The 27981-nt window shown below is 34.7% G+C and overlaps 1 pseudogene; it reads right to left on the bottom strand.

The window, feature by feature from the left end:
• Positions 1 to 459: 459 nt before the first annotated feature.
• On the bottom strand, positions 460 to 27066 carry LOC100593573 (annotated as a pseudogene).
• Positions 27067 to 27981: the final 915 nt, after the last annotated feature.

Below are 27981 nucleotides of genomic sequence, written 5' to 3'. Positions count from 1 at the left end.
ACTGGGAAAAAAATTTGCTGTTCTCTGCTTATTTTTTAAAGATTCTCCCTCATAGTCCACATTTTAATTCTGTTTTAGGGCTAATAACGATATTTCAACTTAATAAAATAAACATTCCCTGCTTTCCTCAGAAGTTGATGCCTTTATGATTGGGGGTGGCAGCAGGCAAAAGTCTTGTGTTTAGTTTTAACTGTCCCTTATCTTGGCTCAACATAAAATCTTCACAATCTTTATTGCAACTTAGAAACAGACTATGTTTATGAGCATATTTCAATTGCAGACACAATAAAAGGAATGTCACCTTGAATTCATGCTTTACTTTAAGCTTATGTCTCTCTGTAACTTGGTTGTTTATTTTGATAACTTAAACTATGACCCCTGTTAAATAAATATACTACCTAGGAATAAAGAGACTGGTTGCCAAAATAACAAATAAATATGTACTTTACTTAATACATTTCATTTGTAGTGGTAGAATTTGGCAACTGCAAGGTCTTCACTCAAAGTAACGACAATAAAGGAAACACATGGGTAGACCTCTTGGTATTCTTCCAATCTGTGAACAAGGGATGATTTTCTATATGTCTGTGTCATCCATGATTTATTTTTTTTTCAGTGTTCAGTAGTTTTGCTCCTAGACATCTTTCATCTCCTTGATTAAATATATTTCTACATATTGTCCTTTTTTGGTAGTTATTGTAAATGGCAATGGCAATGAGTTCTTGATTTGGTTCTCAGTTTGATCATTGTTGGTGTATACAAATACTGCTGATTTTTGTGCATTGATTTTATACCCTGAAACATTACTAAAGACATTTATGAAATCCAGGAGTCTTTTGGAGGAGGCTTTAGGGGTTTCTAGACATAAGAGCACTTTGAGAGGCCAAGGCGGGCGGATCACGAGGTCAGGAGATTGAGACCATCCTGGCTAACACAGTGAAACCCCGTCTCTACTAAAAATACAAAAAATTAGCCAGGCGTGGTGGCATGCACCTGTAGTCCCAGCTACTGGGGAGGCTGAGGCAGGAGAATGGCGTCAACTGGGAGGCAGAGCTTGCAGTGAGCAGAGATCCTGCTACTGCACTCCAGCCTGGGCGACAGAGGGAGACTCCATCTAAAAAAAAAAAAAAAAAAAAAAAAAAAAAAAAGCATATCATCTGTGAATAGGTATAATTTGACTTTCTTTTTTCCAATTTGAATGCATTTTACCCTTTCTTTTGCCTGGTTGCCATGGCTAAAGCCTCTAGTACTGTGTTGAATAGGAGAGGTGATGGTGGACATCCTTGTCTAGCTCAAGTTATTAGGGGAAATGCTTTCAACTTGTCTTAGTTTCACATGATGTTGGGTGTGGGTTTGTCATATATGCCTTTTATTATTTTGAGGCATGTTCCTTCCATGCTTAGTTTGTTCAGGGTTTTTATCACAAAGATATGCTAGATTTTATTGAATGCATTTTCTGTTCTATTGAGACTATCATATGGTTTAGGTTCTTAATTCTGTTAATACGGTGAGTCACATTTATTGATTTGCATATGTTGAACTATACTTGAATCCCTGGAATAAAACCCACTTGATCATAGTGTATTATTTTCTGACATGCTGTTGGATTTGCTTTGCTAGTATTTTGTTAAGGATATTTGTATCTGTGTACATTAGGGTTCTTGGCTTTTAGCATTCTTTTATTTTTTTTTTTTTTTTTTGTGGTGTCCTTGCCTGATTTTGGTATTAGGCTTATGCTGGCTTCATAGAATGAGTTAAGAAGGGTTCCCTCTTTCTTGATATTTTGGAAGAGTTTCAATAGGATTTGTATCAGTTCTTTCTTGTATGTCGGGTGGAATTCACCTATAAATTCATCTGGTGGTGGGCTTCTTCATCTTAGAATATATTTTAAATTACTGATTCAATTTCACTACTCATTATTAATCTGCTCAGAATTTCTATTTTATCCTGGTTTAATCATAGGAGATTGTACATTTACAGGAATGCATCTATTCCCTCTAGGTTTTCTAGTGTGTGCACATAGAGATGCTTATGATAGTTTCTGATGATCTTTATATTTCTGTGGTTATCAGTTGTACTGTGACCTTTATCACTTCTGATTGTGCTAATTTGAATCTTCTTTTTTTCTTGGTTAATCTAGCTACCAGTCTATCAACTTTATTTATCTTTTCAAAGAACTAACTTTTTCTTTTATTAATGCTTTATATTATTTTGATCTCTAATTTAGTTCTGCTCTGATCTTTATTTCCTTTCTTCTGCTATCTTTGAGTGTGTTTTTTGTTTTTTTTCTAGTTCCTTGAGGTGCAATGTTATGTTGTTAATTTGAGCTCATTCTATCTTTTTGATGCAGGCATTAACACTATGAACTTTCTTCTTAGCCTTGCTTTTGTTGTATTCAAGACGTTTTCTTATGATTTGTCTCTATTCCCATTTGTTTAAAAATTGTTATAATTTCCACCTTTATTTCATTTTTACCCAACAAATATTTAGGAATGGGTTGTTTAATTTCCATGAGCTCCTTTAGGTATTGGTTTCTATTGTTAATTTGCTATGCTTTAAGAAAGTATTTAATATAATTTTGATTTTAAAAAATTTATTGAGACTTGCTTTGTGGCCTAGTATATTATCTATTTTTGAGAATGCTCCATGCACAGAAAAGAAGAGTGTACATTCTGCAGTTGTTGCATAGTTTTGTAAATGTTTGTTACGTTCATTTGGTCTTCAGTCCAATTTAAGTCTAGACATTCTTTGTTAGTTTTCTGCCTTGATGATCTGTCCCATGCTGTTGGTGGGGTGCTGAAGCCCCCTCCCCATTATAATTTTATTGCTCTCTATCTCATTTCTTAGGTCTAGTACTGTATTAGTTAATTCTCATTCTGCTATAGGGACATACCCAAGACTGGGTAATGTATAAAGGAAAGAGGTTTAATTGGCTCACAGTTCAGCATGGCTGTCAGGAAATTTACAATCCTGGCAGAAGGGGAAGCAAACACATCCTACTTCACAAGGTGGCAGGAAGGAGAAGAATGAGAGCCAAGCAAAGGTGGAAGCTCCTTATAAAACCATCAGATCTTGTGAGAACTTACTATCATGAGAATAGCACAGAGGGAGCCAGTGGAGGCAGGCAACCATGGGGTGCATAGTTCACACTCTCCTCAATCTTGTAGCAGCTGTGGCTGTATCATTGCTGGGGCACACATCGCTGCCTAGTCTCCATGCTCCATCCCTTACCTGGTGGAAGCCATGGCACAAGTGGTGTTGGCAGTCCCAGAGCAAAGCCCAGGTCTCTAGGGCCTGGGCTTTCAGAGTGGCACTGGGCAGCAGCTGCTCAGGACTGAAATGCCTGTATGATTCTATGCGATTTTGAGCAATGCCCCTGCGCAATCTGTAGGCAGCTCTCTGTGTTAGTCTGGAGGCCCGGGTTTGGGTGGTTGAGAGGCTGTCCCGTAGTTAGGACTATAAAAGTCTTCAGAGAAAGTGTGGAGCCTCAGTAGTTCCCCACTTACCCCTTCCACAAGTGAGGGAGTCTCTCCCAGCTCCATGTTGATCACAGCCCAGCAGGCTGCCTGGCTTCACTCTCATCTGCTTTCCATAATTCCCGTCACTTCTCTGATGAAATCCTTTGTTCTTTCTTAGATAATCTGTCTGAAGTGTAAATATTTACTTGTTATTTCTATTTCTCTCCATGGAAGAGGTGCCCACTAGCTACATCTAGTCAGCCATCTTGAACCAGCACTACCTTTTCTCATTTTTGTTGGGCTAAGGATATTTTTTAAATATATGTTTAAGACACATTTTTTTCATATCTGAATGGCAAATATTTTCCCCTAGTATGTGACTTTCTTTTCGTTTTCTTAATAGTATCTTTTGAAACAAAAGTTTTTAATTTTGATAAAGTATAATTTATCATTGATTTCTTCTATGGATCACAGTTTTAGTGTCATATCTTAGAAATCCAGAACTTAAAATCATGAAAATTTTCTTGTATGTTTTCTTATAGAAATTTTACAGGTTCAGCTCTTACAATGAGAGCTATTATTCAGTTAAGCTAATTTTTTGTGTATTGTGTGAGTCAAAGAGAAGGCTCTACGTATGGATATTTCACTGCCCCAGTACCATTTGTTGATAAGTCAATTTTCCCCCCACTGAATTGCCCTGGCACATTTGTGAAAAATCAATGTACCACAAACATAAAAGTTTATTTTGAATCATTAAATCTATTCTATTGATCTACATGTATATTCTTATGCCACTGTCAGACTCTCTAGATTATTATAGATTTAACATTAGCAGACTTCAAAGTGAGCAAATGATTTTACACAAAGCATACAGGTAGTAGCATCACCTGTATGTGTATATGTATATGTGTTCATCACGTTGAACTTACACAATCTTACTAGTATTGGAAGAAATGCAGATTAAAAGAATGCTAAGAATCAAGTAAATTATAATTAAATGATAATAATGAATTAATAATAAGGATAAAATCAAGTATAAATGTAGGCTTTGCAATTTCATGTTTGAGACTATACTCTGAAAAAATAAAAGCATTTATTTTTAGCAATGAACACAATGCAGTGTATTGTGTGAATGAAAAGTTTCTCTCAATTAACCAACAAAATGAGGATAAATCATATGGCATACCACAATTTCAATAAAATGAAATAAATGCACACTTAGTCAGAAATGAAAGTACAGCATAAAAAAAAGCATGTTAAGTTGCATAAGCGAAGCTGAGAATAAAACAGAAAAACTATAGAGCATTTTACTATATTGCTTGGAATAAATGACAAAGATGACATGTAAATTTTGTGTGATTAAACAGCATTATTAGCCTCACATTCTTTTGTTTTGCAAATTTGTCTTTTATTAGATGTATTTTTCTAAGAAATTATCTAAATTCACAATTATCACACACAAATATATATTTTAAAATCGTAACATAATTTTATTAAAAATTATCCTTTTCTTTTCTTCTGTGTGTACGTGTGTCTTTGTAATGTGTGAGCAAAGAAAACAACAATTAGGATACATCCTAATCTTATTGTGTAATAAAGCTATAGATCTTAACATTTATGGAGCAAGAGTTTTGTGTCAGAATAGATTTCAAATGATAGCTCAGTTTTATTGAGTCAAGAAGACAAATCAATAGCCACAAAGTTCTGGAAAATATTTCCTTAAGAGTAGACCTTACATTTTTAGGAGTTTTAATGGTTTTATTTTTTTTTCAATTTTTCCATTTCTTGCACTTTATGTGACTCCATTTCTTACATTTCAATTACCCTCACTTCACTTCCACCACATGTATTCTTCTACATTTCTCCTTCTCTTATCTCTCTTATTATCTCAAGCCTACAATTGTTTTGAGTCTAGTTGTTTTTAAAGGATAAGATGTTACCACGATTAGGGTATCAGCCCTACATATATTGGCAAGAAACTCAAGGGATAAATAACAAATGAATAAAAGGAATGACATATCTTATCTGTTCTCAGAGGCAAAGATAACACTGTTAGCATTTTTTCCTCCTATGAGAAGAAAGACCAAAGGCCAAGCTGGGATCTGGAACAAGTGATTTCAGATAAAAACATCTGTAGCAACACAGTTTACTCTCCAGTATCCCCACACATAACACATTCTGACATGCCCTGTGCAAAAATCCAGCAGTCCGATATCAGGAGTTTTAAGAGATTCGCATGGGGATATAGAAACCTGATGGTCTTTTGTTACTAGTGTGAATATCTGTACTGGCCTCTTAATAATATGTTATTGCTATGAGAGAGGGAGCAGAAATATTTATTCTCTACTCATAAGATGACCATATTTTAAACTATCTTGTACAAACCCATGTGTTAATTGTGATTTGACTCTGACAATTATGATGTGTTTTATTTTTTTCTATATCTTCTTTGTTTTCTCCTGGCATCATCCTAATGCCTGATATTTTAGCATGGCCTTCTGTATTGTTCTAGCAGTTTAATGTAATCTATAATCCTTTTCCATTTAGGTCACAGAAGTTAGTTGATGTGCTTACTGAGCTATTAATAATAGATAGAGTAGAGAGGAATCTCTCCATTACACCATACTGCATTGCCTGACAGTGCCTCTGGTCTGTGATGATGTTGTAATAAAGTTGTAATGCAGAAAGAATATTTACCATCTTTAGCAACAGAAAAATTTATTTGGCAAGAGAAAAAATTATTGCCTCACCTCATTATGTCAATTAATCAAAAATAGAAAAGCAAAATGAGTCTTCCAAATGTTGGTCTTCACAACATAGTTGCAAGTAATTTGATCTCTAAATCAATGCATCTGTGCAAGATAAATCTTAATTGCCTTCTACAGGTAAACTAAATAACCAATGTATTAAAATACTTTAATATTTTCTTTACATTATGATGTTTTGACATCTTAAAAAACTTTTCTAGCTAGGCTGTGACTGCTCCTCTTTGGGCTAGTTAATTCTTAAATATAATAAATGGCTCATGTCTTTGATATGGAAACCAAGCAATCAGGAGCTTTATCTCCTCTGTCTGGTTCAGAAACCCAGAAGGCAATATGCCTCTGCCTTAATCATCCCAGGGCCAGGTGCCAGGGAACTAGAGATCACCCAGGTAGCCCAACGCCTTTTGTAATTATGCAAACTAGACAATCACCAATGATTCACTCCATCTGCCTCACCTTTCCTTTGGAAACCTCAATAAAGGCAGTGGCCTAACTCTTCCCCTAGCTCCTGTCTTCTGCCTCTTCACCACCATGGTGTCTTTCCCATATGAACTCAGGTGGCATTTTGTGCCTCTAAGACGTGTGGATATAAAAAAGTTTTGCTTTCCTGAGCCTTGCCTGTGTCTCCTCTAGTGGCTACACCTAACTGAACCAACTCATGAAAGAATACAAATGAACAACTTTAACTTTTGGCTGCTACACCAAAAAGTACGGTGAGATCTCTTAAGACACAAATTTGTAGTCATTTTAGGGATTTGAATGTTTACTTTAATGAAATAATTTTAGGTTTATAAAAGTTATGATTTTCTTGATTTATTGATTGCTCTTGCTGATTACTTGAGGATGAACTCACTGTTTTGAGAGAAAGAGCATTTGATAGACTTTTTTCCATTTATTTATAAATTTTAATAAGTCAAAAATATATATTACAATGAATTAATTATAGCTACATGAGATTATATAATTATTTTCCTTATGTATTATTGAATGAGAAAAGCAAGCCACAGAATATCATCAGTCTAGTTTATTCTGCATATGTGTATGTGCACATGTGTGCATGCATGCATGCTTGTGTGTGTGTGTGTGATAGATATATTGTTCTATTTAGCTTTCCATTAGTACAGAGAACAATAGAAGAAGACATTCAGTTTTTTCTTAACAATTAGACTTGGAATAGGGGCTCAAATATAGGGTGAAAAAGAGAAGAGGAATAAGGAGTTACCAACCAAAGAAGAAAAGAAACAACAACAACAACAAACTGTCCTTAAATAAAAACAGTTTAGTATTTAGTCACATTTGTTTATCCACATAAAATTAAATACATATAAACATATATGTTAATAAATATATATTTTAATTTAGCATGTTGGCTAAGATGAATAAATTAAGACACACACATACAAACTATTAAAACTGTGTTTTTAAAGACTTAGTGAGACATAACTTCAGTGTAAATAATTAGTGATGAAGTGTAGAATTATTTTTTGCAAACCTAATGACATGCATAACATTGTACTGTGCATATACTTGACAGTCAATAAACAATGCACATTTATAGATGGTTTGGTAAAACATTTTAACTGCTGCTACCAGGGATTCTGTAAGAAATAATTTTATAAACATTTACTAATTATTTTTATTTTAGGGGAGGGTATTTTTATATGCTGTCTTGGGAGGGGAAATCTGGGCCTTTGATGCCTTGGTCTATAGAACGCAAAGTAAGAGCCATATTGTTATTTATAAAACATTATTAAGGAATTTTTATTTGGTGCAAGCAGGGAGAAATGGAATATGAGAAGTGAGGTAGCAATGCAACAAGACAGATGAGGTTGAGTTCTGTGGGGGTACGGTGGCCGGAGAAGTGATCAGTGGTGAGGAAGCTAAAGAATTCAAGAATAGTGGTAGATGTCTGCGTTTCTGATATGTAGAAATGCTTCACCACTTAAAGTATCACTAAAATTTGCTATGCATTAAAGACTTTAGATGCAATGGTTTTTGGTAAATGGGGGGGAAATGTGGAAAACTGACTTGGTTTTCCTTCTGGATGAGTGTGCTAATGCAGAAAGCAGTTATTCATGAGAGGAAGAATTCAAGTGAGAATGGGTGGAGCAGCGGCCACTGGTGTTGATAGTCCAAAATTGCCATGAAAATATACATTTTCAGAATTTTGCTTATGTTTTAAGAAAGACTTTGCACCGTTTGTGAATAACAGGGGAAATATAGATTACCACAAAGCCTCAACGAGATAATTTTGGGTTCCCAGTTGATTTGCATGTTCTTTTGCAAACATTCCTCCTATGTTGTTGGGTTTTTATTTGTTTGTTGTTGTTTCTAGCTCCCTTATTGATGGCCACAGCCCACATCACTTAAATTTCTCTGGATCCTTCCTACTCTCACAGTGTAATCTATGGTTCAGTGTTCAGATACATTAACATTTGGGGAGCTTTTTAGAAATGCAGAATATCAGGCCCACCCTAGACCTACAGAATCTGAATGTTAACAACTTCCCAAGTGTTTCTAATGTACCTCTAAATTTTAGAACCACATCCCTAAAATACTGATAAGCTGAATTCCTACCATGCTCTGTGCAAAAGTGAGATAAATGTTAACTTCCTCCTGATTTGTCATCTGGATTCTTGAGAGCCATTTACACCTTGTGCCTCTAAGATTCTCTTGTGCAAACAACTTTTTATTTTCAGCCTAGAGTTCCTCTTTCTATAAGCCTCAGGCAAAAGTTCATTGCTCCTGCTGGCAAACTATTACCCAAGATAGGCAGGATGCTATCTTCGGCAGTCTTTTCTAACTCTCCCAGGCAGCTGTACAGAAATCTTCCTCCTATTTTTTTTTCCAGCTTAAAAAAAATCTCTCCTGCAAACAACTCCTGGCGGACTCACCAACTTTACACAGATAAGCCGAGAAACAGGCTGAGTCAAAATCTTGTGATACTACAGTCGATTATAAAGTGATATAATGTAGTGGTTGAGAACACAGATCTCTAAAGCTACACACTCTGGGATGAATCCCTGATCCTTCGCTTGCTTTCTGTATAACCTTGGGCAAGCTCTGTAACCTCTCGTCTCAATTTCTTCATCTATAAAATGAAGATAAATATATCATCTATAGATTAAATGAGTTAACCTATGCAAAGTTTCTATAGGGCAGTAGATAATATTAAGTATTTAAAATTACATATATTAGATAATGTTAAATGATAAACATTAGATAGTATGGTTGTTTCTCTTGAACAATAATATGATTTAGTCAATAACTGTGACCATAATTCCCCTTTCACCTGAACTCTGTGAGTACTTCATACTAATGAGGTAGGAGCAGGGTAGTATCTGCTTATAAGAAAACTAGGTGGTGTATGAAACTTTGCCCCTCTGATCCCTGCAAGTTGAAAACAATTGAAATGGGTTGGTTAGGAATGAGCTACCCATTAGTGTATTCATTTAGCATATGAGTGGTAGACCAGGACCTTCATGTACTCATGTATTAAACAAATAATTATTGAGCTACAACTATACAAGAGCCTGGGAACACAGTGATGGCAATAATTAGTTCCCACCACTAAGAACTATAAAGTTTAGTGGAATATAGACATGAAAATATAAAATTATAAAGGCATTAATAGTAATGTGCATAACATACAAGGTAAAGTGGAAAAAGCGTTGGAAGAAGATATTAGGTTGATTTATACAAGCCACACAGAACGTCACAGAAGATGCAACATTAATCTAAGACTTGAGAAAAATAGTAAGATTCCTCTGGTAAATAAGTCAAATGATTACAATAGAGCAATGAACAACAAATGCAAAGATGGGACTGCAAATGTGAATTGTGCTTTGGAAACTGCAAATAATTCAATATTTCTGTAGCCTAGATTTGGGGATAAGGGTGGTAGGAAAGGGAGCCAGATGCTAAAGACTCTGCATCTCATGTAGTAGACATGAAAATGTGTCTTTCAGGTAATAGGAACCATTGAATAATTTTTAACAAGTACATGATATAATGCAACTTGTTTGATGAATCTCCAGGACAGAAGTGATGATTAGAAGGACTCAGATACTAAGAGTCAGTGAGGCAGCTGTGGGGTGTTCAGCTAAGGGATGACCAGTTCTTTAGTGAGAGGGAAGCTAGTGGGATAAGAAGTGAGGGATTTAAGAGATATGTAAGTAGGAGAATTGTTTCAACCTTCTGATTGCCTGGGTGCTGATAATGTGTTCACATGAAGAAAGAACACTTTTACATTTCTAGCTGGATAATGAATAGATGGTGGAACTGATATAAAGAAGTGCCAGCTTCCCTTCCCGTCTAGCCTAAAATATTCAGCATTGTGGATTTCCTGTCCTCTAAAAGATTCTTCAAAATTGCTTAGAAATGACATGCACAGGGAAAATTATCATCCACTGTGTTAGTGAAATCATCTGTAAGGTGCCAACTTTGTGATAGATTTACCATAAATAATACAGTTACTATTCTGAGTTAGATACCATATATGACATTATTGCTAATTATTGCAAAAATCCTGCAAGGAATTTTTTATTTTTACTTTTACAGATATGGAAAGGAAGATTAGACAGGTAATAGCTTGTTAATGTCATATACTGGGAAAGGGTGAGTGGAGTCAGTATTTAATTCCTATGCTGGATGACCTTGCTTACAACTTCATGAGCCACATGCCATTCTCTAGTCCCTGAAATTATTTTTTAAAACATAATGAAATAGAGACAACTTACGTGTTAATTTGTTTTCTAGGATTATCTAAATGAATTCTATAGAATCCATTCACTAAGCTATCTATATTAATCCAAAATAAAGAATAATATAAATTATAGATTATTTATCAAAAAATTATTTGCTACATGTGAGAAATTAAAGGCTTCATCTTGATGATTTGTTGTTGTTGCTTTTTGAAGCTGTGAAGAATGGAGCGGTTATGCAGTTATTGCCTAAAAGTTTTCTGTCTTGTGAGGCCACTCCTTGTCTGTTATTTTGTCTAGAGAGAGAAGGGTTTTGTGGGCTTTTTGTTTGTTTGTTTTTCCTTTACTCATTGACATCTCTGTATTGCCAGCTTTGTCATTTCCATGTCTGATACATAAGAAACAAAATCAAAACCAAGTCAGGGCGGGGAGTGGTGGTTCACACCTATAATTTCGGCACTTTGGGAGGCTGAGGCGGGTGAATCACTTAACATCGGGAGGTCGAGCCTAGCCTGGCTGACATGGTGAAACCTCGTCTCTATTAAAAATACAAAAACTAGCTAGGTTCGGTGGTACACGTCTGTAATCCCAGCAGGTGAATCACATAAGGTCAGGAGTTAGAGCCCAGCCTGACCAACACGGTGAAACCTCGTCTCTATTAAAAATACAAAAACTAGCTAGGTTCGGTGGTACACATCTGTAATCCCAGCAGGTGAATCACATAAGGTCAGGAGTTAGAGCCCAGCCTGACCAACACGGTGAAACCTCGTCTCTATTAAAAATACAAAAACTAGCTAGGTTCGGTGGTACACATCTGTAATCCCTGCAGGTGAATCACATAAGGTCAGGAGTTAGAGCCCAGCCTGGCCGACATGGTGAAACCTTAATAACTGTTATTCATTACATAAATAAAACTAAAAGCTCTGACAGGAGGCGATGCTCAGGCAGTAATGCCAGCAATAGGGAGCAGCTCTAAATACAGATGAAGCTTTGCTCGCTCACCCGCCTGCTGCTCACCTCCTGCTGTGCAGCCTGGTTCCAGTACTGGTCCGTGGCCCAGGGGTTAGAGACCCCTGCCCTAGGGGGTATTCCCCAGGGGATATCAGTCAGCAATTACAAGAAATGATGTGAAACAGCAGTTAACTATTCTGGGCACTTACTATGTGCTAGGCCATTTTATAATTGGGTTACAGGTGGTCTTAGTTTACTTAATGTTCAGAAAAACCCTTTTAGTTTACTTAATATTCAGAAAAAACCTCTTTTATTACAATGAGCAAACTGACAATTGAAGAATATAATAAATTGCCTGAGGTTGTGTGTCTAGTAAGTACCAGAACTTCTATTCCAACCCAGGCGATCTAGCTTCAGAGACAAAATACCTAGATTTTCTTTGGAAAGTATAGTGTAAAAGTTATATATAAAAAGAACATATTCATTCTAATGCAATACAGAAAGAAGGGAAAAGAGTGAGGTAATTAGTGAAGGCCTTGAGAGTGTCTATATAGATATAAACTCATAAAAGCCCAGGAATAAAGGAAAGACCAGGTGAATAAAATGTACTCTGTAATCTCACTTCCCCAACTAATTCACATTCTACTGTTTGGGAATAATCTCCAGCTCCTTTACTCAGGAAATTTATTAAACTTACATTGAGATACAGACTAAATTTACCTTGGAGAGGTTTGGGGAGTGAAAAGTTAGGCAGGATTTATACCATTAAAGGGTAGAGTCATCACCCATATTCCGGACCAGTCAACATCTAGAGATGAAGTAGCTGGAGAATAAGTTAGAATCTGCTTCATTTAGATCAAGCTCCTAATTCGCCCTACAATAGATCCTAGCAATATCTACTTTGATGACTTACCTCGTTTTTAAGTTTTTTTTCTTGGAGTGCACTTGCTTGCTCTATTCAAATTCTATGATTTTTGAGGTCCATTGGACATCTCTAATTCTATTACAAATAAATTGCTTTTAAATATGTCTGTTCCTTCTGTCTTATAATATCTATACTTAATGCCATGCTATTTATTATTTATAATAATGCAGTGTAGATTGAGAATAGAAATAATATTTTATAGGTAATTTTTAGTCCTTCCAAATAAAGTTGCTAGGAAAACTGTCAAGTTTAATAGGTAAGAGTCCTTAATTATAATATGCAACATGCACCTCAAAGTGTTTTTATCTTGACACTTTGGAAATTAATCATCATGATGATCATAAAATATAGATAAAATATAACTGAATCTATGTATGTTCCACTAAGTCTTACCTTTTTTTTTTTTTTTTTTTTGAGACAGAGTCCCATTCTGTCACCCAGGCTGGGGTGCAATGGCATGATCTCAGCTCACTGCAACCTCTGCCTCCCGGATTCAAGTGATTCTCTCGCTTCAACCTCCCGAGTAGCTGGGACTACAGGTGCAGGCCACCAGTCCTGGCTAAATTTTGTATTTTTTTAGTAGAGACAGGGTTTCACCATGTTGGTCAGGCTGGTATCGAACTCCTGACCTTTGATCCACCTGCCTTGGCCTCCCAAAGTGCTGGGATTATAGGTGAGAGCCACTGTGCCTGGCCTAAGTCTTATGAAATATTAATACATAATTTTGCTTCTGGTTTTTCATGAAAAATTTGAAGCAAATTTTTCTACTTTTGTGAAAGTAGAATGCTATACATACATTTGAAATCTACTTTTTTTCTCTCCACAGTTTCTTTATCCTTTTATTATGTATTTGCTATTATTTCAGGTCATGATTATTGTAGAAATCAGATTACTTAATTCATATAGCATTGATTTTATGGTTTTACAACAAATATAGTTAGCTAGCTACCTAGCAAGATAGACAGATTTGTGGTAATATTTCTATATATTTATTGTATATATAGCTATCCACACACGTATATTACATATATCTATTCATATAATGATATAATATATACACACATATCTATTCATATGTAATATATGATGTATATTATATATTATATATGTTATTACATAGTACTTTTACAATACTCATGATCTGAAATGAAATGAGATATATGCACACACACATACACACATATACCTATTTATATATGTTATGCATATCTATATATCTATATGAATATATAAATATGTATATATCTCATATATACTTGAAGAAGAGTATGTATATACATACATATTCTTACATATGTATATATTGATACATATATGTATAAATGTGTACATATATGCATACATATACATATGCATGAATGTTTTTTCTAAATTTCACCTCTTTTTTTATTATTTCAAACAATTCTACGCCTAACATCTGTTTCAGCTCTTGTTGTGTAGATACTGCAAGTGTTTCTAGAAGGAGAATGGCTACCAGAGTTGTATTAGTTATAAGCATTGTAAATATATCTTTCTCAGACTGTGTATTTCCTTTTAACTCTATGGGGTAATTTTGTTTGTCTCCTTTAAAAAAAATTATCTGCATTGATGTCTAACGTTGCTTTCATATATTTTCTTATAAATGTTTCAATATTTTCATTTTCACATATAGGTATTTAACCCATCTGGAATTTATTTCAGGCATGGTAAGAGGTAGGCATCTAATTTATCATTCTCCATATGGAGAGCCAGTTGTCCTAGCATCATTTATAGGAAGAGGCATCTTTTCTTTGCTGATGCATAACACTTCTTCTGCCAAGACCACCTTTCAATATATTCAGAGGTCTGTTTGTATTACATCTGCATTATTTTTTGTCTTTTGCTAGTCTCTCTATTTTGTAGCAAATATATATATATAAAATACATATATATATAAAATACATATTATATATGTTTTATATGTTTATAAACATATTTTATATATATGTTTATATATAAATATTTTATATATGTTTACATATAAATATTTTGTATATATTATATATAAACATATTTTATATGTTTATATATAAATACATATGTATTTTATATATTAAAATATATATATGTATTTGACTAACACTACTTTGAAACTACGTTGTTTTAATTAGTCGATACATTTTGAACTCTGATGGACAAGTTTTGGTTGCTTATTACTTTTTAATATTGTCTTGGCTACTCTTGTATTCCTTCATAAGCCTTTTAGATAGCTTGGTAAGAATTGTTAAAAACCCTGCTGAGATTTTTTTTGGAACTACATTAAATATAACACTTAATTTAGGGAAAATTGTTATCTCCAAATAGACAACATTTGGTAGGATTATTTCTAGATATGTTATACCAACTTAGATCTATAGAATAGGATTTTAAAAATTATATTATCTAATTTGTTGTTCCCGATATATGAAATTTTATTACATTTTGTACATAGATTCTATAGCTAAAGATACTGCTGAAACGTCTCATGAATCTCTATTTTTTTGTTGATTCTTCTGAATTTTCTGTTATAAGAATGAATAATCACTGTTTTGTTTTTTTAGCTTTCAATCCTTAAACCTCATTTCTTTCACGAATTAATTACATTAATAAGAATATTATTATCTTATTAATAAGAATAATATCTGCATTGATGTCATAACATTGCTTTCATATATTTTCTTATAAATGTTTTAATATTTTCATTTTCACATATAGGTATTTAACCCTCTTTATATAATTTTGAAAAGGTATATTTCCTAGGAAGCAATTCTTTTTTCCAAAGGTATTTTTGAAAGGTAGTTCATAGTAATTTCATATGACAACTGTCTTTTATTATGTTGATTTTTATTTCTAACAGTATTTTATACTTTTTATTGAAGAATGATTTACATCAATGATGTATATCAATACACCAGTCATATGTGTATGCTTTGATGAATTTTTAGATCTGGATACACTCTTTTAAATATCACACAGATAAAGGTATAAAATATTTCAGCTCCCCAGAAAACTTCCTTATTCCTCTCACAGCCAATACTATCCCTCTACACACCAATGTAACTGTTATTTGGACTTCTAATACTGTAGGTTTGTTTTGGTTATTCTTGAACTTCATATAAACAGAAACACAAAAAATAAATAATTTTGTCTAATTTCTTTCATTCAACATTTTATCCGAGATTATTGATACATGTTGCATGTAAAAATACTTCCTTTAAAAAATTCTGGCTCGGCGTGGTGGGTCACACCTGTAATCCCAGCACTTTGGGAGGCTGAGGTGGGTGGATCACCTGAGATCAGGAGTTCAAGACCAGCCTGGCCAAAATGGCTAAATCCTGTCTCTACTAAAAATACAAAAATTGGCCAGCCATGGTGGTGGGCATCTGTAATCCCAGCTACTCAGGACACTGAGGCAGGAGAATCCTTTGAACCTGAGAGGCAGACGTTGCAGTGAGCTGAGATCACAGCACTGCACTCCAATCTGAGCAACAGAGCGAGATTCTGTCTCAAAAAAACCAAAATTCTTTGTAATTGTTATATAATATTGTATCTCATTTCTTCTAATCAATTTTGATGAATACTTGGTTGATTTTCAGTTTTTAATTATTATGAATAAGGCTGGTACGATCTTTTAATAGACACATTAACTCATTAATCTTGAGTATCTCCTGAAGAGCATAATTGATACATTATAAAGATCATGTTATATGAAGGTTTGACTTTTTAGCTACTGCTAACTTTTTAAGTGGCTGAACCTATTTAAAATCCTGCCAGAAATATGACAGTTCTAGATGTCTACATTCTTGGCATACACTGGAAATTACTAGTCTTTTAATTATAGTTGTTCTGATATGATGATCCCCTTCTGGTTTTACTTTGCATTTCCTGAGGCCTAATGAGGTTGCACATATTTTCACTTGCATATTGGATAATTTTATAAATATATTTCATTCAAGTGCATTTACTGCAAGTCAGTGACTTTCCTTCTCACTTTCTTATTATTATCATTTGATAAGCAGAGATTAATTTTTGTTTTCCTTTTTTTCTTTTTCTTTTTTTTTTTTTTTTTTTGAGACAGAGTCTCGCTTTGTCACCCAGGCTGGAGTGCAGTGGCGCAATCTGGGCTCACTGCAAGCTCTGCCTCCTGGGTTCATGCCATTCTCCTGCGTCAGACTCCCGAGTAGCTGGGACTACAGGCACCCGCCACCACGCCCAGCTAATTTTTGTATTTTTAGTAGGGATGGGGTTTCACCACATTAGCCAGGATGGTCTTGATCTCCTGACCTCGTGATCCACCCACCTCGGCCTCCCAAAGTGCTGGGATTACAGGTGTGAGCAACCGTGCCTAGCCTGTTTTCCTTTTATGGTTGATACTACCCGTGTTTTGTTGTTGCTGTTGTTTGTTTTTTGTTTTAAATGTTGCTATCTCAAGGTCATGAGTGTGTTTTGTTGCACTAGGCTTTCTTCTAGCTCCTAATTGTTTTACCTTTACATTTAGTTCAAAATTCATCTCAAATTAATATTTAGGTATGATTTGAGGTAATGGACACAGGTTTTTTTAAATGGATATTTAATTGAGCACCACACACCATTCTTTTGTAAAGAACATTCTTTCCTCATTGAATTGCAGAGATTTTGTTTTTTGTCATAAATCAAGATACTTGATATGTGTGGGCTTATTTACAGTCTCCTGATAATTTATTTTTCTAAACTTATGCCAAAATCATCCTACCTTAAATAAATAATATTGAAAAAGTTTAGATATCCAGTATGGAAACTCTTTCCCATTGTTATCCCTCTAAAATAATTTAGGTTTCTTGTTTTCTTAATCAGTTTTACCATAAATGTTTCTCTCTTATGAGTGTTTTTAAGGAGGATTGTTCCTGATTTACCCATCATTATCATGATTTTCAAATTTTTCTATTTTTTTTTTTTTCCAACTTTTAGGTTCGGGGGGGTGCATGTGCAGGTTTGCTACATGGTAAATTTCATGTCACGGGGGTTTTGTATACAGATTTTTTTGTCACCTAGGTAATGAGTATAGTACCAATTGGTAGTTTTTAGATCCTTACCCTCCTACCATCCTCCACCTTCAATTAGGCCCTGATGTCTATTGTTCCTTTCCTCATGTCCGTGTGTACTCAATGTTTAGCTCCCACTTATAAGTGAGAACATGCAGTATTTGGTTTTTGGTTCTTGCATTAATTTGCTTAGGTTAATGGCCTTCAGTTCCATCCATGATGCTGCAAAGGAGATGATTTTTTTCTTTTTTATTGTTGGTTAGTATTCCGTGGTGTATATGTACCACATTTTTTTAAATCCACTTCACAATTGATGGGCGTCTAAGTTGATTCTATGTCTTTGCTATTGTGAGTAGTGCTATGATGAACATACACAAGCATGTGTCTTAGGAGGCCATTATCCTAAGCAAATTAATGATAAAATAATTTATGTCTTGGGAGGTATATACCCAATAATAGGATTGCTTAGTTTCATGGTAGTTCTGCTTTAAGTTCTTTGAGAAACTGCCACACTGCTTTCCACAGGGGCTGAACTAATTTACATTTCGACTAGCAGCATAGACGTGTCGCCTTTTCTCTGCAACCATGCCACCATCTGTTATTTTATTTTTAGTTTTAGTAATAGCCATTCTGACTGGTGTGGTGTGGTTTTTATTTGCATTCCTTTAATGATGAGTGATGTTGAGCATTTTTTCATATGATTGTTGGCCACATGCATGTCTTCCTTTGAAGTAACACTTCATGTCTTTGCCCATTTTTAATGGGATTTTTTGGTTTTTGCTTGCTATGTTGTTTAAGTTCCTTATAAATTCTGAATATTAGACCTTTGTCTGATGCATAGTTTGCAAATATATTCTCTCATTCGGTAGGTCAGTGGTCCTCAACTTATTTGGCACCAGGGACTGCTTTCATGGAAGACAATTTTTCCATGGTTTATAGGGGGTAGGGTTGGTTTCAGGATAAAACTGTTCCACCTCAGATCATCAGGAATTACAGTCTCATAAGGAGCACACAACTTAGATACCATGCATGTACAGTTCACAATAGGGTCCGAGCTCCAGTGAGAATCTAATGCCGCCACTGATCTTACATGAAGTGGAGCTCAGGCAGTAATGCTCACTCGCCGTCCAAGATCAGATTGATGTAGGTGGGCAGCATTTTTTCTGGGCTCTCTAACCTGTTCCATTAGTCTGTGTGTCTGTTTTGTACCAGTACCATGCTGTCTTGGTTACTGCAGCCTTGTAGTGTAGTTTGAATTTGGGTACTGTGATGCCTCCAGCTTTGTTCTTTTTACTTAGGAATTCTTTAGCTATTTGGGCTTTTTTGGTTTCATATGAATTTTAGGATAGTTTTTTCTAGTTTCGTGAAAAATGTATTTGGTAGTTTGATAGGATCTCTTTGGGGATTATCACCATTTTAACAATATTGATTCTTCTTATCCATAAGCATTGAATCTTTTCTATTTGATGGTGTTGTCTCTGCCTGCTTTCAGCACTGTTTTGTAATTATTCTTGTAGAGATCTTTTACCTCCCTGGTTAGCTGTATTTCTAGTTATTTTGTTATTTTTGTGGCTCTTATGAATGGGATTGCATTCTTGATATGGCTCTCAGCTTGGATGTTATTGGTGTATAGAAATGCTACTGATTTTTGAAAACTGATTTTGTACCTTGAAACTTCACTGAAGTTACTTACCATATCTATGAGGCTTTGGGCAGAGAGTATGGGGTTTTCTAGGTATGAAATAATATCATCTTGAAAGAGAGAGAGTTTGACTTCCTCTCTTCCTATTTGGATGCCTTTTGTTTCTTTATCTTGCCTGATTTCTCTGGCTGGGATTTCCAATATTGTGTTAAATAGGAGTGGGAAGAGTGGGCTACCTTGTCTTGTTCTGGTTCTCAAGGGGAATGCTGCCAGCTTTTGCCTGTTCCATATGATGTTTGCTATGAATTTGTTATAGATGGCTCCTATTATTTTGAGATATATTCCTTCAATGCCTAGTTTGTTGAGGGTTTTTTTTTTTTAACGAGAAGGGGTATTGACTTTTATCAAAGCCTTTTCTGCTTCTATTGAGATATCATGTGGTTTTTGCTTTTAGTTTTATTAATGTAATGAATCACAGTTATTAATTTGCATCTGTTGAACACAAAGGATGCTTCCATCCCAGGAGTAAAGCCTATTTGATCATGGTGGATTAGCTTTTTGGTGTGGAACTGGATTCAGTTTGCTAGTATTTTGTTGAGAACGTTTGCATGCATCAGGAATATTTGTTTGAAGTTTTCTTTTTTAGTTGTGTCTCTGCCAGGTTTTGGTATTACGATGATGCTGGCCTCATAAAATGAGGAAGAATCCCTCCTCCTCAATTTTTTGTAATATTTTCAATAGGATTGGTCTCATCTCTCCTCTATATATCTGGTAGAACTTGAATCTGCTATGAATCTATCTGGTCTAGTGTTTTCTTGTTGGTAAGTTTTTTTTTTTTTTTTTTAATTGCTGATGCAATTTGGGAACTCATTATTTGTCTTTTTAGGATTTCAATTTTTTTCTGGGTCAAACTTGGGAGATTGTATGTTTCTAGGGGTTTAACTATTTCTTTTAGGATTATTGTTTGTGTGCATAGAAATATTTGTAATAGTGTCTAAGGGATTTTTGTATTTCTGTGGGGGTAGTGATCATGCCCTGTTTGTCATTTCTGATTGTATTCATTTGGATCTTCTCTCTCTTTTTCTTTATTAGTCTAGTTAGTGGTCTGTCAATCTTAAAAAAAATAACTTTTGGTTTTGTTGATCTTTTGTATGTTTTTTTGTATCTGAATTTTGTTCAGTTCAGCTCTGATTTTGGTTATTTCTTTCCTTCTGCCAGCTGTAGAACTGATTTGCTCTTGTTTTTCTGGCTTCTCTAGGTATGGTGCTAGGTTGTTGAAAACTTTCTAACTTTCTGATACAGGCAATTAGCACCAAAAAACTTTACTTTTAGCCACTTTAGTTGTGTACCAGAGATTCTGGTAGGTTCTATCTTTCTTCTTATTAGTTTCAAATAATGTTTTGATTTCAGCCTTAATTTTATTGTTTACTCAAAAGTAATGCAGAAACAGGTTTCTTAATTTCCATGTAATTTTATGTTTTTGGGAGCTCTTCTAGTACAGATTTTTGTTTTTATTGCACTGTGGTCCAAGCATATATTTGGTATGATTTCTGTTTTTTTTTAAATTTTGTTAACAATTGCTTTATGGCTGAGTATGTGTTTGATTTATAATATTTGCCATCTGCAGGTCAGAAAAATGTATATTCTATCTTTCTTGTAGCTGTCTGTTAGGTTCTGTAGCTGTAGCTGTCTGTTAGTTCCATTTGGTCAACTGTTAACTTTACATCCTGAATGTCTTTGTTATTATTCTTCCTTTTTGATTTGTCTAATACTGTCAGTGGGGTGTTGAAGTGTCCAACTATTATTGTGTAATTATCTAAGCTTCTTCTTAAGTCTCTAAAACGCTTTTAATGAATCTTGGTGCTGCAATGTTGACTGCATATATATTTAGGATAGTTAAGTCTTCTTGTTGAATTTAACCTTTATCATTATATAATGTTCTTTTTCGTATTTTTGGATCATTGTTGGTTTAAAGTCTGTTTTGTCTTTCATAACAATGGCATCCCCTTCTTTTTTTGTTTGTTTTTGTTTTCTGTGTGTTTGGTAGATTTTTCTCCAGCCCTTTACTTTGAGCCTGTAGACATCATTACATGTGAAATAGGTCTCTTGAAGACAGCGCACAGTTGGATTTGCTTCTTTATCCAGCTTGCTACCTTGTGCCTTTTAATTAGGGGCAGTTAGCACCTTTATTTTCAAGGTTAATATAGATATGTGAAAATTTGATCCTGCCATTGTGTTGTTAGCTGATTATTATGTAGACCTGATTGTGTAGTTGCTTTGTAGTGTCAATGGTCTATGTACTTAAGTGTGTTTTTGTGGTGGCCGATAATGGCCTTTCATTTCCATATTTAGCACTTCCTGAATCACCTTTTGTAAAGTAGGTCTATTGGTAACAAATTCCCCTAGCATTTCCTGCACTGAAAAGAATTTTATTTATATTTTGCTTCCAAAGCTTAGCTTAGCTGGATATGAAATTTATAGTTGGAATTTATTTTCTTTAAGAATGCTGAATGTAGATCCTCAATCTCTTCTGACTTGCAGGGTTTATGCTGAAAGGTCTTCTGTTAGCCTGATAAGGTTTGTAGATAACCTGCCCCTTCTCTCTAGCATTCTTTAATAGTTTTTCTTTTGTGTTGACCTTGGAGAATCTGATGACTATGTGTCTTGGGTCAAGTTCATGCTAGGGGGGCATGAACCTTTCCAACAGTTAGTTGGGGTCAGTCAGTGAATGAGCTATGGTAGTAGCTGCTGGAAAGCACCCTAACTGGGCATCTGAGCCTGAGCTGCAAGTGAGCACACCCAGCTAGGAACTAGGGAGAGGCCTACAGACTGGGGTCACTCAGAACAGACTGGCACAATTTCACAGGCAAGAGAGCTCTGCTCTGTCCAAATTCACACAGCCTGAGTTCTGTCTCTGCCACCTCTCTAAGCATCTTGCCCTGCCAGCTCAAATGTCCATGAGGATTGAGGGGTCTCTTGCAGCTAGAATTCTGGAGCTCTGCGGTAACAGTGGGCCATTCCTTGACTATTTAACTCAATCCTTCCCTAGGAGCCACTGGGGGCTAGGAATGAGTCATGGTGCTTGGCAACGCTATGCAGGGTTCCCAGCTTTTCTGCCCCTTCAGCCTAGGCTCTGCATCCTCCCTCTGTCTGCTCTCAATGCCCTCCTTCCAAAGATCTGCAGAGAGTGTGCTGGTTTATTGAAGGTCTTTTCTCTCAGTGGTAGATGCTCTTCCTGGCTGTGTCTAGTTGGCCATCTTGGTCAATTTATATATTTTAATTATTTATACAGATATCATTGTTTCCCTTGTGTTTATATGTTACACTAGTTTTCTATCACTGCTCTAACAAAATACTATAAATGTAGTGGCTTAAAGCCATTCACATTAAGTTCTGTAGGACAGAAATCAGAGTAAGTTTCACTGGTTCCTCTTCTGTAGGTCTTACATGGCCAAAATTAACGTATTGGCTCACCTGAGTTATTATCTGGGGAGAAATTTCATCTAAGCTGTTTCATGTTGTTTGCAGAAATCAGTTTCTTGTGGCTGTGGGACTGAGGTCTTTATTTCCTTGCTGTCTGTCAGCAGGGAGCCTCTCTCAGCACTTAATGCCAGAGCTGCATTGCTGTTATATTGCCCTCTTCATCTTCAAACCAGCAATAGCATGTCAAGTCCTTCTGGTGCTCAAATCTCTCTGACTTCTTCTTCTGCCCCACTTCTTCTTCTTCCGGAAAGTTCTTTACTTTTTGGGGCTCAGAAGAAAAAGACCACATGTTGTACAATTTCATCTGCATAAAACATTAAAAAAATAAAATGCATAGTTATAGAAAGCAGATAGGGAGTTGCCTGGGCCACAGGTGGGTGTTAAGATTGATTGAACAAGGATATAAGAGAACATTCCGAGGTGATAGGAATCTTCTGTATCTTGTTTATGTTAGAGATTAAATTATGTGTGCATTTGACAAAATTATTGAACTGTACACAAAAATGGGTTTAATTTATAAAATGCATCTTGTATTTCAGTAAAGTTTGTGTCAAAAATACAGTTCTCCATTGTTTAGATGAGCAATGCCAAGTTTAGCCATTTGTTTCAGGAGGTTTGTAAGAATATATTAAAGAAGAAAGGTAGCTGATTACTCTAACTTTGTCTCATCTCTCTGCTGAGTCCCAGGGGAGGGAAAAGACACAAGAAAATCATTCTGAAAATTTGGAGTTCTGAGAGAAACAAATACCTGTACTGGATTATGCATTTCGTATGCCTTTCTGTCTAAAATTTGTCTTTTGAATGGTGCACTTAGAAGAGCTTTTGCTCAGTTGTAGTGGCTTTTATGGCAAGAAATGCATAGCATTTTAAGATAAGAATAGCCTCTGAGAGGGTGAATTTCAACTCTTCATATGTGTTCTGCAAAACGTTTTACTTTTGTTATAACTATAATATTCATGTGTTTCATGGTCAATGACAAATTTTGCCCTGGTAATTACCATGTTATATTTTATGAATTAATTCTTTCAGAAGATTTCCTTTGATTTGATGCTTACACTCTGTAGACACTGCTCTAGTTTTTTTTTAACTTCTAAAATGGTAGTAAAACATATATAACATAAAATTTAACATTTTAACAATTTTTAAGTGTCAGTTTCAGTGACATTAAGTAAATTCACACTGTAGTGCAACCATCACCACTATCCATCTCTGGAACGTTTTTTTCTTCCCAAACTGAAATTTCATACACATTAAACAATAACTTGCCAAGCCAGCTTCCCCCAGCTTCTGGCCATCATCATTCTACTTTACGTCTTCATGAATCTGTCTATTCTAGGCAGCTCAAATAAATGGAATCCTGTGACATTTTTTTCCTTTGTTACTGGTTTATTTTACTTCATGTGATATCTTCAAACTTCATCCATATTGAGGCATGTGTTAGAATTTTCTCCCTTTTTCAGGCTGAATAATATTTCATTGTGTGTATATACCACATTTCATTTATTTATTCATCCACTGATGGACTCTAGGATTGCTTCTCCCTTTTGGTTATTGTGAATAATGCTTCTATGATCATTGGTATACAAATCTCTGGCCCACCCCTGCTTTCAATTCTTTTGGGTTTATGTTCAGATATGGTATTGCTAGATCACATGGTAATTTTATGTTTAATTTTTTGGTGAACAACCATTCCATTTTCCACAGTGGCTGCACCATTTTAGATTCCCACCAGCAATGCACAAGGGTTCCAACTTACTTACATCTTTGCCAACACTTTTTATTTTATCTTGTTTTTGTGTGTATGTGTGTGTTTTTTAAAATCTATCTTAGCCATTCTCATGGACATGAAGTGATATCTCATTGTGGTTTTGACTTGCATATCCCTAAGGCAAATCCCTACTGATGGTAAGCACATTTTCATGTACTGGTTGCTCATTTGTCTATCTTCTTCTTTGGAGCAATGTCTATTCATCCTTTAGGACAGTTTTAAATCAGTTTTGTTTTTTGTTACTACTGAGTTGTAAGAGTTTTAAAATATATCCTGGATATTAATCCCTTATCACATATGTCATTTGCAAATATTTTATTATACTACGTGGGTTGCTTTTTTACTCTGTTGCTTATGGGCTAATGCATAAATGTTTTAAATTTTGAGCGTTAGATTTTGATGGTCTAATTTTTTCAATTTTAACATTTTTTTACATATGATTTTAGTATTATATCCAAGAAATTTTAAACAATTTTAATTGAACTGAATATATGTATTCATATATTCATATAAAAACTGAATTTTTATATGTATATTCAGTTCAATTAAAAATTATATATTATATATACATATATAGTAAAAATTATAATATATAAATTATATATTCATATTATATATTTATATATGTATAAAGGAATGTGAAGCTATTTATTGACTACTGTACACCAGTATTTAAAATAAAGAATATACAGCTGGATAACATTCTGATTATTACAAAGGTATTGTTTTCCTTCATTTTCTTGGCTTCTGCTAAACCAGTAACCCAAATACTGAAAAAAATGAGCCTACATGTAAGGAATGAGTTGGGTAAAGGAAAACACATGCAGGTCAATTGTTTACATTATACACGTCTCTTTACCCATTTATGCCAGCAGGTCCTAAACTGCCTTTTCTAAACTTATCTTATTAGGTTTCCATGAGCCAAGACTGAGACATTCCACAAATCATGATGTTTCAATCAATATAGCACAAAGATTACAGCTTTTTCTAAAGGAGAGGCTCATTAGAGGAATCTTTAAATTTGTCTATTTGACTAACACTTGCTTAGCCAATTAAAACAGCAAGATTTGTCTACTTTCCTCATCTGAGTGAGGAGGTTGTTGGTAGTAATAAAAAATCTTCCTTTTAGAAATTTTGAAAACAAACAATCACATTTATATGAATATAGGTATCAATGTGTGTTCTGATGTGGATGCTTTAAATTATCCAGTTAATTATAGAATCATCTATGTAATTTGAAATATTACGACTTCAGGAAAAATTTCAATTTAACTTGAAGTGATTTATTTCTTAGGTTGCACAGAATTATGGCATCCCAGGACCATGGGCATACCCATGGTTTTTGTTTTGGTGAAAGTTTAAAAATAAACCAAGGAAGAAAACCATTTACATTTGTATTTTAAGCATAAACACACAAAACATAAAACTCAGAATGGTTCTTAGGCATACAAGTTAAACACAAGTACTGATTGTATAATGACTAAGGAAGTTTCCCTCAACATTAACAAAGCTGTTCTCTAGTGCAGAGGACAAAATATGCCATGGTATCAAATGTTCTTTTCTGATAAAGAAAGCAACTACAGAAAGTTTCATTTATTTGTTGAAAGTAACCAATGTGATTGATGCAAAAAAAAAAAAATCTCCTGACAAATCTCCCAATACTACTTTGAAAACAAACATATCAAACTTGATTTTCATTAGAATGTAGAGATTTCTTCACATTAGTAAATAAAAAACCAAGATCCAGATTTTATATATGTGTATATATATATACATATATATATATATATATAAAAAATACATATGTAAAATGCAATGCAAACAATTGTTGAGCTTCATCTTCTCGTCAAGAATGTCAAGGCAATCGTTCTTCATAAGAAGCAATTACAATTTGATGACTCCTCACATTTGCCTCTTTTGCCTGCAGCAAGTCTGCCTCATCTAAATATTCCCATTCCAGGAGAAATATCCATTCCCCACTTCTCTCTGTGGCAATTTTTCTTTCTGGATCATGACCTCTGGCGAAGCCTCTTGGTTTGTCAGCAGCATCTCTTTTGTTTGATTTACTATCATCAGATTCACTGTCAGATAAACATTTCCTTTTTGTATCATCTTTTTCTTTGCCAGCTTTTTGAGAATTAAGAAATGTTTCAATTAACTCTAGACAGTCTAAGTAGTCTTCCGGTTCCCAAGTACTGTCAGCATTTGTAAATCCCTTCCACTTTGGGAAATACTCCAGCTTCCCATTTGCTATTTCCACCACAAATTCTTCGGTCTCTGCCTCTTTGACTTTTGTACACTTCCCATTCTGTTACTTTCCCATTTTTTGCAATGTAGTTTTATTGGAGGTCATTTTTTATTGCAGGCTTGAAGAGCTATTCACTGCCTCTGAGCTGCTCCAGTTTCCGGCCCTGCACGCCTCACATACATATGTTCTTATACAGCACTGTGGAAAACATTTGAATTTCACTTGGCATGAATGTAAAACTTAGGAGTTAAGTCTCTGAATTATTTTCTAGACAGTCCAGGCAAAATAAACTGTTTTGTCTGATTTTAAATCAATCCTGAACTGAAACACTGGCGTTAAAATTAGTAATGCCTGGCTAGAACATAATTATCAAGATATATAGTCCAGAATTAATGATTAAGGTGTATGTGTCTAAGTCATTATCAAAATATTGAGACAACATTAAATATATTCATAAAGAATTGAAAACCCTTAGGCATATGTTCATTCATGTCATTCATGTTTAAATATCTTATTCCAGTTGACTAATGATAAGTAAAGGAATTCCTTACAGCAAAATATGTTGACATACCTGAACACTGATGGAGTCATTAATGTCTATTTAATGAAAGGCTTTGAATGTACTCACTATAGTCCCTTCCAAAGGAGACTCTCCTGTGTTTAGAGCATGAAAGCTGTGCCATCAACATGTCCCTTACCTTTCAAACGAGCTGGGAAACAGTAATGGTTTAACATATGGCTTAACATATTCAAAAGTATGAATCTATCAATGTATATGCAGAGTCACTTACTCCACTAAATCACTCTTTATTTTTCTCTTCATAATGTCTTTAATTTCCTTTAAAACCTATTAAATATTATTGCATCAGAATTTACAACAATTACATATTTGAGGCATATAATTATGTGATACGCTACATATTTATACAACATTTAAAGAAATGCATGCAACCACTTCAGGTTTTACAGAAACATGATTTTATGGTGCTGAATTTAAATGTAAATACAGAACTTAATGCG

This window comes from Nomascus leucogenys, chromosome 17 (assembly GCF_006542625.1).
Source record: "Nomascus leucogenys isolate Asia chromosome 17, Asia_NLE_v1, whole genome shotgun sequence".
Lineage (NCBI taxonomy): Eukaryota > Metazoa > Chordata > Mammalia > Primates > Hylobatidae > Nomascus > Nomascus leucogenys.
Note: the sequence above shows the minus strand (reverse complement) of the source record. Positions and strands in the feature narration are given on the sequence as shown.